Source organism: Nuphar pumila, chromosome 2 (assembly GCF_984573655.1).
Source record: "Nuphar pumila chromosome 2, dmNupPumi1.hap1.1, whole genome shotgun sequence".
Lineage (NCBI taxonomy): Eukaryota > Viridiplantae > Streptophyta > Magnoliopsida > Nymphaeales > Nymphaeaceae > Nuphar > Nuphar pumila.
The window spans coordinates 108,055,364-108,066,043 of record NC_143250.1 but is presented as its reverse complement, the minus strand read 5'-3'; the positions used below and the strand labels follow the sequence as shown (position 1 = coordinate 108,066,043).

General features: G+C 41.2%; 1 pseudogene; it reads right to left on the bottom strand.

Moving 5' to 3' along the window:
- Nucleotides 1-1,231: 1,231 nt before the first annotated feature.
- LOC149846630 (U-box domain-containing protein 21 pseudogene) lies at nucleotides 1,232-3,050 on the bottom strand (annotated as a pseudogene).
- Between the last annotated feature and the right edge of the window lie 7,630 nt (nucleotides 3,051-10,680).

The window sequence follows — 10,680 nt, the reverse complement described above, 5'->3', positions numbered from 1 at the left end:
ATATATACTGGCCGATTGACCCAACCCAACCCTCACAAGTAATTTTTTTATGTGTGCCTTTGAGTAAAAGTTCTTATTTTAAAACAATTTTTAAATTATGCTGGTTGGGTTTCGGTTCTCATTTTCTCTACTTGCTCACAACGGCACCCATTTGGAGAGCGTATCATGGGTGACAAGAGTTGGACACGATGACACGACATTGACAAATAGGAAACAATATTTTTAATAGTTGTCAAAAATGGTTTTTAATTTATTGATTAAAAAGCAACAAATCCTTCAACCATGTGAGAAGAGTGTTCAATGTTGGAAGCACCTGTTTGCGGAGTGCAGCTGGTTTAGGAAACTGCATATCAAGTTCACCAGCCCAGCTTAGTTGGCCACAGGACCTGCTGCTCATCTCTAGTCGACACAGTGGTGGGAATGGAATGGTAAGGAATAGAGGCGTTGGATCTTAGTAACTTGGAGACAGATATGGATACACCAAAATGAGGCTTTTTTTGAAGGGGTGATCCCTAATATTCAGGTCATTTATAACAGAATTTCTAGGAAGGAAGCTTCAATGGCAGCGAAGGGAAAGTAGTTTCAAAACGCTCACTGCCTACCAAATGCACTCTATACTCTGTGCTTAATAGTATTGTACAGTCTGTATTATTCGATTGTATCGTGTTTTTGCAAATTAATAAAAGTTATTTGCATTTTCTCTCAAAAAATATATCCATAGGGTCTCTTTACCATGAGTTTAATAAAATATGATATGAAAAATCATTAATTTAAGATTTAATGTCTTGACGGCACGCAACACACAGATTTATTGGTCATAATATATTTAATTATCCCTCAAAAGTTTTCTATTTTTTCTATTTACACATAACAAATTCATATGTGAACCACGTGTTCCATCCTGAGGGGAGACCCACCAGGATGCATGGATCACCCACCATCTGGGTGGGACCCACGATGCATGGCGCTTGCAAAGTACTCGGCTCGACTACTGGATCACATCTCCACAGTAATAAACATATGCGTGATAGCATTTGTTCACGAGGGAGGAAGAAAAAAAAAAGAGAAAAGATCGAACTTGTACATTTTCCTTTTGAAAATCTGAAAGTTACATGCAGTGTTTCACTGTTTGGTTGTAGGCCAAGATTAGAATCATGAGAAGAAATGATCTCTCTCTCTCTCTCTCTCTCTCTCTCTCAATCAAACATGAAATTTAAAAGCTTCATGAAGCTGACCAAACTTCTTACATCATCTCGTTAATATCTCTATAAATATATACAAAACGCAACAGCCCAAAGGTAAAAGGAAAAAGAGAAGTTCAGCAAACTCGGTAACAGAAAACCCCCACGAAAGGTTTCGAACGGGGGCTCCGGGTGGTTGGTAGTAGCTGCCAGTGCACGTCTCCTTGTGGTGGGACGTTACAGGTTCAAAACCCAGTGGTTATGTTGAATAATAACTTGTGGGGGTCTTCCTAACCCCTTTCAAAAAAAAAAAAAAAGTTCAAATAGACATCTAAAGCAAATCCCCGATACAGTGTCTATCTGTACATCGTCGTCACCCACCTCTCTAAAAAATCATCTGTAAATCTTCAACTCTCTATCTCTGGGCCTCGCACGCACATAGATGAAGATAAAGATAATACCAATTATCAACAAACACATGCAAGCATGAAACCAAGGAGACCCCAACTAACCGAATTCGGGAGAGCTCAAGCTCAGTCCTCAGGCCGACCTCTTGAGCTCTTTCAAGTCCCCCGAGTCCACGCACTCGCACCTGTCCCTGTACGCGTTCATCATCCTGAGCAAGTCCGTGGCCTTCTCCTTGGTCCGCGCCCCGCATCCGACCTGCAGCAGCAGCAACAGCTTTTGGAACGCCCCCATCGAGAGTGCCTCCACTGCCACGCCCTCGTCCCTGGCCCCCCTGCACAGCCTCCACACCACCGACACCGCCAGCTCCGTCGACAGATCCGACACCCTGAACATCTTCACCAGCACCGGCACTGCTAGCGCGTTCGCGCAGGCCCGCTGCCTCCCCTCCTCCGTCGCGCACGCCAGGTCGAGCACTGCCAGCGCCTTCTCGCACACCCCGCGCTCGCAGCCCGGCAGGATCTCTAGGAGCACCGGCACGAGACCCGACTCCACGACCCGAGAAGCGATCCGATCGCTCGCGGACGCCATTCGGTAGATAGCCGTGAGCGACGCCCTCGTCGCCGCCTGGCAGATCGGCTCTCGGACGGCCCACGCGAGCCCCTCCACCACCCCCGACGCTTCTAGAATCTTGCTGTTGTCTCCTTCTAGAACCTTCCCCTCGTCTCCTTCCAGAATCTCCCTCATTAGCAACGCCGCGTTCCATCTCCCCTCCAGGCTCCCCCGTTGCAGCACCCTGGCGAGCCGGCGCATGCACTCGCGCGTCCACACGTGGGAAAGAGACCCCGAGTGGAGCGGGCCCACGGCCGTCAGAGCCGCGAGGGTGGCCTCCACCGCCGCAGCCGGGTCCGGGTCCGACTCCGAGTCCGAGAACCGATCGCAGAAGGCCGCGAACGCTGCCGCGAGCACGGCGCCGGCGCCGACTTCGGCCGCGCAACGGAGGTTCCGCTCGCTCTCCTTTGCCAGCAGCCGGATCCGATCCACTTCGGCGGCGAAACACGCCGGGCTGCCCCGGCGGCCCGCGGACTCGATCCGCAAGAGGATCTCGGCTACCTGCGACTGGGTCAGCGGAATCCGGGGAGTTGGGATCCGCTCGATTCCGGCTGATCGGTTCTCGACGCACCAGCTCTGGATCATCCGGCGGAGGGCGTGGTTAGGGACGAGGTCGGTGCTCTGCAGCAGCTGCTTCGTGACGGGGCAGGTGAGGTTTCCGGCGTCGAGCCACGTCTCGATGCTCTGACGGTCGTAGGTTATTCCGGTGCACAGCGTCACCGGGTCCTTCATGAGGTCCAGCGAGATCGGGCACCGGAACCCGGTGGGTATTACGATCTCGGCGCTGTCGAACGCCGCCGGCCTCACCTTTCCTGCCCGCTTCTCGCCGCATTTGCTCCCGCCGGACCCCATCCGGATTCTCCACTCATCGACGAGGATGACGATCGATTCGCTCGGCCGTGAGGCTTAAGGATCGAATCTCGTTTGGTTTGCTTGTTCCACTTCTCGTTTTATACGACATCCGGACGCGGGACGGGGTAGGGAAGGAAGGGAAGAGCTTGATTGGAAATTACAAAATTACCCTCTAAATTAGAGAACACGCCGGTCAAAACCTCTCCTCGTTCAATTGTTACAAATTAAAACTTGTTCTTGGCTTGTGTTTTAACCCAAGTCTGGTAACTAAGCCAAGCCGCTCAAGTTCGGGCTCACCTTGTCTTTCTTTATGTTAAATAAGATTATCTTGGCTCAAGCTTGAGCACTAGCTCAACTTCTGACTCGAGAACATATCAAGCAAAACAAGCCAAGCTTCGACAATGCAAGTTTACAGGCCATAAGGGATTCCGCTTATCAGTTTTTGGCTCATGACGACCCTTCAGCTTGGTAACATTCACAACACAAGTCACCCTAAACAGATGAGTAGAGCCCGTGTGGGCTAAATTTAATAATGCAATCTAAGAGAAGGAGAGTCATGACACTGGCAAACACTACATGCAGTGTAGGTCGGCTTGGCTCGGCTCAGTCCAGCTAAATTGACTCCTCCTAACTTGACTTAGAAGTCAAAGAGCTGAGCCGTGATAATTTTTTGTACTGGGGGCATTAGTTGGAGGGACAATTTCGTAATTTCGTCGAAATAAACTGGAACCGAGAGGGCATTGAATTTGAGTAAATGGTGCAAAGACTAGATGGGTCATGTGGTTTGAATATTGACCGTTGAATATTTGAATTCGTTGGTTTATTTTCAAAAGTAACGGTTAGCCACAGTTCTCTCGCGTGGCATACTAGAAGAAAAATTAAAAATGATATAGAAGGTAAAAGGAAAAAAACAAAACCAAAGGAATCCAAACATTTGACATTTGATCCAGTATAAGAACCACCAGTCCTTTTTGGCTGGTAGTAAGAGCGCAAACGGATCGGATATGGACTGCATCATGCTTGATCCGTCTGTATATATATATATATATATATATATATAGAGAGAGAGAGAGAGAGAGAGAGAGAGGAGTAAAGTGGATGGCTTTTCGTCCACTCCTACAATGGACGATGGAGTGCCGCTGATCGCACGCAGATCAGCGGGGACTTTTTCACACAAGTGAGATATTTAAAGGTGGTCTGAGACCGCAGCTAAAAGTATTTTTTCTGGTCACTCCGCACTTTTCTAGCCTACTGTCAACCTATCACGAGAGGATAGGTGTTTCCAATTTGATTTTAGAAAAATCTGATGCGGCTGGGAAACCATATTTGGATTATGTTTTCTGATAAAAAAAATTTAATTTTTAAGCTTTGAATATTTATAGAGATTTAGACCAATGTTTTTTAATTGAACGATCCAAGAGTCAATTCTTATATAATCAAGCATGTACATGAAAAATCCCTTCAAAATCCTGGTAGATCCTGGTAGGCCGTATAGTCATATTTAAAGAAAACATGAAAAACCCGTTAAAATGAAAAAAGTGGTAAGCAACTACCACTCTTATATATATGATACAAGATTTGTGCTAAATAAAATATTTTCAGATTTTTGGTGTTTTTTATAAACTTTTAAAGCTCCAAATATCATTTTTTTCTATCATAAATGTATGATTCAATTGTCAATTTTTAGTAATCTAATTGAAAATCTTATAAAATGTTTCATTTAACACGTATCATATATATATATATATATGCTACAATTAATTGTACATACAATCGATCGAGTTGGAATCTCATCCCCGAGGTGGTTTCCCCAGCAGTCCATTGCAAAACAAATGAAGGCGTTTGTTAATCCCTACACATGGGACACGACTTTCACAAGAACGAGCCCTCACCCGATTTCGTATGAAACGGGTGGGGCTGCATCAATTTATGTGGCCCCACTGATCTTTCTCACGGTCGTTTGTTTATGAAAGTTTGGGCCTGGAGCCCTTGGGGCTGAAGAAACGCCCAGTTACGACGAGTGGCGGAGCCAAACGAACAGTGGCGGAGCCAGGGGTGGGCATGGGTGGGCGACCACCCACCCTAAAATTTGAAACTGAATCGACTCATGACTCGGAAAACCGAGTCGAATCGGGACTCGTGAAACCGAGTCGACCGGGACCCGAGCTCTCGATGAGTCTAGAGCCTGCCAAAAGGGGCGAGGGGTAAAACCCTCGCCAGTTTTCTAAAGCTTTGCCCCTCCGTTCCGGCGTTCCCCTTCTGTCACAGGCAAGGCGGCAACCCCATTCGCCGGCAACCCCTGTGCTCTGCAGTGCCGCCGGCCTCCCTTCGGTGAACCCGTGGTGGCGGTGCCCCCCTCCGAGCTTCTCCCTCTCTGATGTAATCTTCGGCGACGCGAGGCACCGGTGTCGCAGTCAGTCGGACCTTCGCCAATCTCCGGCGACCATCGCTAGCAGTTTGAAGAAGACCCTCTTATCTCCTAAATTTGAGGGTGGGTTTTGTTCATGTTCAGTGGCTCTGGTGATACAGTATCCAGTTATCCATTCTACAGGAGCAATACATGCTAACCCTTCAATTTGGTTCTTGGTCCTTTCTTTTTGGGGCACAACTGAACGTGGGTCTAGTTTCTTTCCTCCTTTTTGGGTGCAACCTCATTGGAAGAGTCAATCTTGTGATCCTTTCTTGGTCATCGTGCGTGCATAGGACTCTCTTTTTGTGCCTGCTGCTAAAACAAGGTATGGATGTCTATCAATGTAACGAAGGCAACAGATAGTGTATCTTTATCTACCAGATAGTGGTGTGAGTGAATTGCTTGTTCTTGATTGTCTAGGATTCTTGTAGTGAGTAACTATGGCCATTGACAGATTTTAATAATTGGGCGTTTGTATTTTTTGTCTAACAGGCATTTTTATACTCTTTTTGCTTGAATTCTGCATATGGTGCATGTTGGTCATCATCGGTGTCATAAAAAATGTATTAATTTTTTAGCTTAAAGCTTTTTCTGGGTTCTACGACCAATCTTGGTGGTCAGAGGCGGAGCTGGGGGGGGGGGGGGGGAACAGTTAATTTTTTTTTTTAAAAGCCCAGTCCTAGCCCAGCTCATCCCTGACTGCAGCAAATAGTTTGATTTGTCCATATAAAATAGATTTTTATTAATAATTGTAGCCATTTTTTATTTTATCTCAAAAAAAAAATTTCGGGGGCGCTGCCCCTGAACCCCCGACTATCACACCATTTTTTTTGCTACACCCCTGTTTGCCCCCCCCCCCCCCCCTCACATAAATTCTAGCTACGCCACTGGCTGAGGTGAAGCAGGGCTCTGTTTTGCTTCGGTCCAATGCCATCCCGAAAGAGTATTTTAGCATTTTACTACATCCCTGTTTCATGTCCTCCATCTCCAGTCCAAATGAGGCGAGGCGGGCAGGACCCCATTTCTCCAATCCATTGTCATCCCTATATTTATAGTAAATTGTTTCTGAAAATAAGTACTGGATCTAAATTGGAGGACTGAGAGATTTGATCGAGTTGCACTGCCAGTTGATAGTGCCCTGAATTGGTCAGGTCTTTCTGTGGTTAGGCAGTAGATCTTTTATTTTCTCTGAAGTAGTGCAAGACAATAGCCTGGTTGGCCCATTTCCCAGCTTCAATGGATCTGATCTAGCTTTTGAAAGAAGGCCCGACTCAACCTGGGCTTAAACATGAACTAACAAAATCTTGGATCAGACCAGCCCATCCTACGAGCTAACGGGCTGGTCCATAGGCCTTCTATATATATGTCAAGTATATAATCAAAAAATGGATTCATCTTACCAAAGAGGTCTCCACTTGTCTGGCAGGAGTAGGTAGTGCACGTCACCTTTGTAACATCGGCGATTTTTCAAGACCTTTTCTTGAATTTTTGTATTATGTGATAAAATTTAAATTTTTAAAAATTTTAGCTAGAAATGTACTAAAGGTGTTTGTGAAGTAGTTGAGAAATTTTAAGAATGAAAAATAATAATTAAAAACGTATTTAATCCTACATGCCTAGAATTCTCAAAAAATTTAAGGCATCGATAAAATTTGGATTCTAACTATAGAGGAATTAATTAAAATAGATAATTAATATGCTCAAAATATTGAAATTATATTAATAAAAATTATTTAGGCATGAATTTTCTTAAATTACATTCATTAAAATTTTATGTGAATTTTGAATCAATTTATAAAATATTTTAGTCTAATTTGGAATAAATTTAGCTTGAATTTCATGGAATGGATTTCAAAAATTAACTAAAATTTATAAAATGATAGGAGACCATAGGTGGGCCCTCCCATCCTATGTGGAATCCCAACTTAAAGTTTAAATTGGTAAAAATAAAAACAACTTTGAAAATAAAGTGAAAATAAAACTTGCTAAAAACAAGTAGAAAATGTTAAAACAATCAAAGTTGCTAAAAAATTTAAAAAGAGCTCCATAGGCGGGGCATGGATTTTTGGAAGAACCTAGAAGGTCCAGCAAGGGCTGGACCTCCCTTGGGAGATTAGGAAAGTAAGAAAAAAAATGAAAGTTAAAAGGGGAAAAAAAAGAAAAGAGTTGAAATAGTCAACTTGCTTGTCAAGCAAGCAAGTTGTTGTTTTTTTAAATAAGAAAGAGAGACTCCATAGAGAGGGTCGACCAGCCCCATGGAGACCCTCTAATCTTTAATTAGGGTAGTTATAATACATATATTATACTATGTTATAAAGTCTATACTTATAAAAAAAGAAGGAAGAAAAGGCTTTAAAAAAAAAAAGAAAAGGCTAGAAGAAGACATAGAGATTTAGAAAAAAAAATTGATTAGATCAAGGGCTAGGATTTATCCCAGCCCTTGACCTAATTCAAGATCTTATAAAAATAGAGGATGAGCTCATAACCCTCCTATTTTGCCCCTTCGAGATTTTTCTCACAAGCTCTCTCTCTCCCCCCTCTCAAAACCCTCTCTTCCTTCTCTCTTTTCTCAATACCATTGGTGTTTCTCCCTTGTTCCAATAAGAGGGAGGGATTCACGTTGTTGAGAAAGGCCTAAGGAAAGTCTACTCCAGACCGTGGTATGCGTAGAATGACCGGATCTTGCAAAAAGACCTATCGACCATCGTAGAAGCATTTTTTCGATAGAAAAGGTAGGTGGTCTATATTCTACTTATAAAATAAAATTTGTGGTATGAATTTTATGAGTTTTTCACATCCATAGACCTTAAACAAATCCTTATACACGTGGATTTGGCTTAGGGCTATCAATCCATAGAAAAAGAAGGGTTTTCCGAAGGAAAATCCTCTTTGAAAATACGATTTACTCAAAAATAGGTTTCTCAAAAAAGAAATCTGTAAATTTTGAAATTTTGTGGAATATGCTATGCTTTTTGTGCAAGTATCAAATTGAATTGGTAGTATATGATTTAGATATTCTCAGAAATTTTTATGAATTTCCATGGTCAGAATCTTGAGATATCTTAATTTTTGACAAATCAGGTTGTTCAGAAAAGAATTTGGTAAATTAGAGAATATCATCAATTTCGTGTATGAACCCATGTGATTTTATTTTTTGTAGTTGGTAGAATGCATAGGAGTATTCTATGATTTTGTAGATTTTTATGAATTTTATTTGCATGTAAATTCTATGATTTACTTCATTAATTTAGTATTTTTCTGAATTTATTTCTGAATAATTAATGCAAGTGAGAGATAGATCAATTTTTTTGGCCAACCGACTGAAGAAAAATCTAATTTGTCTCAATAAAAATAAATCAGACTTTGATGTGTAGTTCTACTGTTGTTTTGATTTAAAATTTCGTTAAATATCTTTGGGTGTATGGATTTGGGTGACCCGGTATGGGCCCACCTAAATGCATAGACTCAAAATTTATTGTTTTCAGTCGGACATCTAACCAGTAAAATGCTTGTAACTCCCTCATCCAGAGGAGTTTTGATGAACGGTATATTGTGTTGGAAAGCTAACAAAATTTTCTAACTTTTATGAAATTTTATTCTCTTTTCCTGGTTTGAATCTGGTTCGGCAATAGTTGGAACACAATCTCACATACATTTAGTAAAATGATTGTATCTCTCTCATACAGAGGATTTTTTATGAACGGTTTGTTCTTACGGAAAGCTGACAAAATTTTCTACATTTTGTGAAAATATCAGATCTGTTCGTTGACTATAAGTTTTTTTGTGAACCCTGTAACAGTCAGACAGAGTTGAGGATTTTGTGAATTGAGAGTTGTCTTTATACTAAGAGTCAATCTTTACATAGTTTGCGTGTATGTTGCATAAATTCCTTAAATTTTAAGAGTATGCAATGTGTAAATGTGTATGCAAGCCATTTTTGTGCAGAAGTTCACGTATTTAGTATAAGACATGTGTTGCTAAATGAGATGGTTAGGCACAATGCCTAAAAAAGCCTACACCGAAAGATAAAGGACCAAAGTGGTCCAATGAATGCAAGTTTTTTATTTTATTTTTAATATGGTATTAACTACAGATATGTTCATGATGATAATGAAAATGACGTGTGATGTTATGAATGCTCAAATTTATGTTTCTTATTGCATTGACCATGTACATGCATATGTGCTAATCTAAGTATGAAAATAAATGAGATTTTCATATGCTCATATGCTTAAATTTATGTTAAAAGCATGATTTAATAAAGATTTCAATGTTTTATAAAAATGCATCCATTGCCCATAAAGTGGTCAAGAATTTAGATGTTTCATGAAAAATACAAATTAGATCAAGTAAATATGTGACATTTAAATTTCAAGATACTTGCTAGGAGAGTGGCAAGTGATACAAAATTTTGTGGTGCAAGCAAGTTTCAAGCATGAAAGGTTACTTGTCTCCTCCCACGATTTTATGAGAAAACCTTTGATTTAGACTACAGTGCAGAAGGCAAGATACTCATGAGGAAAAACTGATGCATCGGGTTAAAAGATGTTGGAAAACTCTTTTGTAATATCGTCCCTCAACCCATCTTAGTGAGAGGACCCAGCCAGGCTTAAGTCACCCATGTATGTAAAACATCGCCTGAGCCATGGTTCTGATTTGAGAGTCAAGCTAGTGTCGTATCAGCAGGGTTAAGAAGTGATAACTTAAATATATATATGCATTAGTTAGACATTGCATGCATCATTTAAGAAAGAAAATATAATTTAGGGTAAGAATTTACACATGCATTCAGCTCCTTCTGCATATGGTAAGTCATACATATTAATTGTTCATGCATTTTAATTTCTCTGAATGAATGAATAGATGCATAATTATCTAATTTAATAAATTGAATATGCATGCCAGTTGCGTAAGTAGTTTATTTAATTTTAAATGTTAAATTATAAAAATCCTAATAAAATTTTGGTTCGTATTTTTTGCTTTACAAGTTTAGTATATTTTACTCTACTAAGACATGTTGTGTCTGACCCTATATGGTTTAATATTTTTCAAGTGATGAGTAGATACTTACATGCGAATGTGAAAGGTTGTGATGGGGACCGAGCCTACCTTTCCTTTGCCTTCACAAGAATTTTGAACTCCGATTTTCTTTTAATTTAATTCAAGGATAATTGTAATTAATTATAGATATTGTGGAACTCTGAGTTTATTTTATGCATG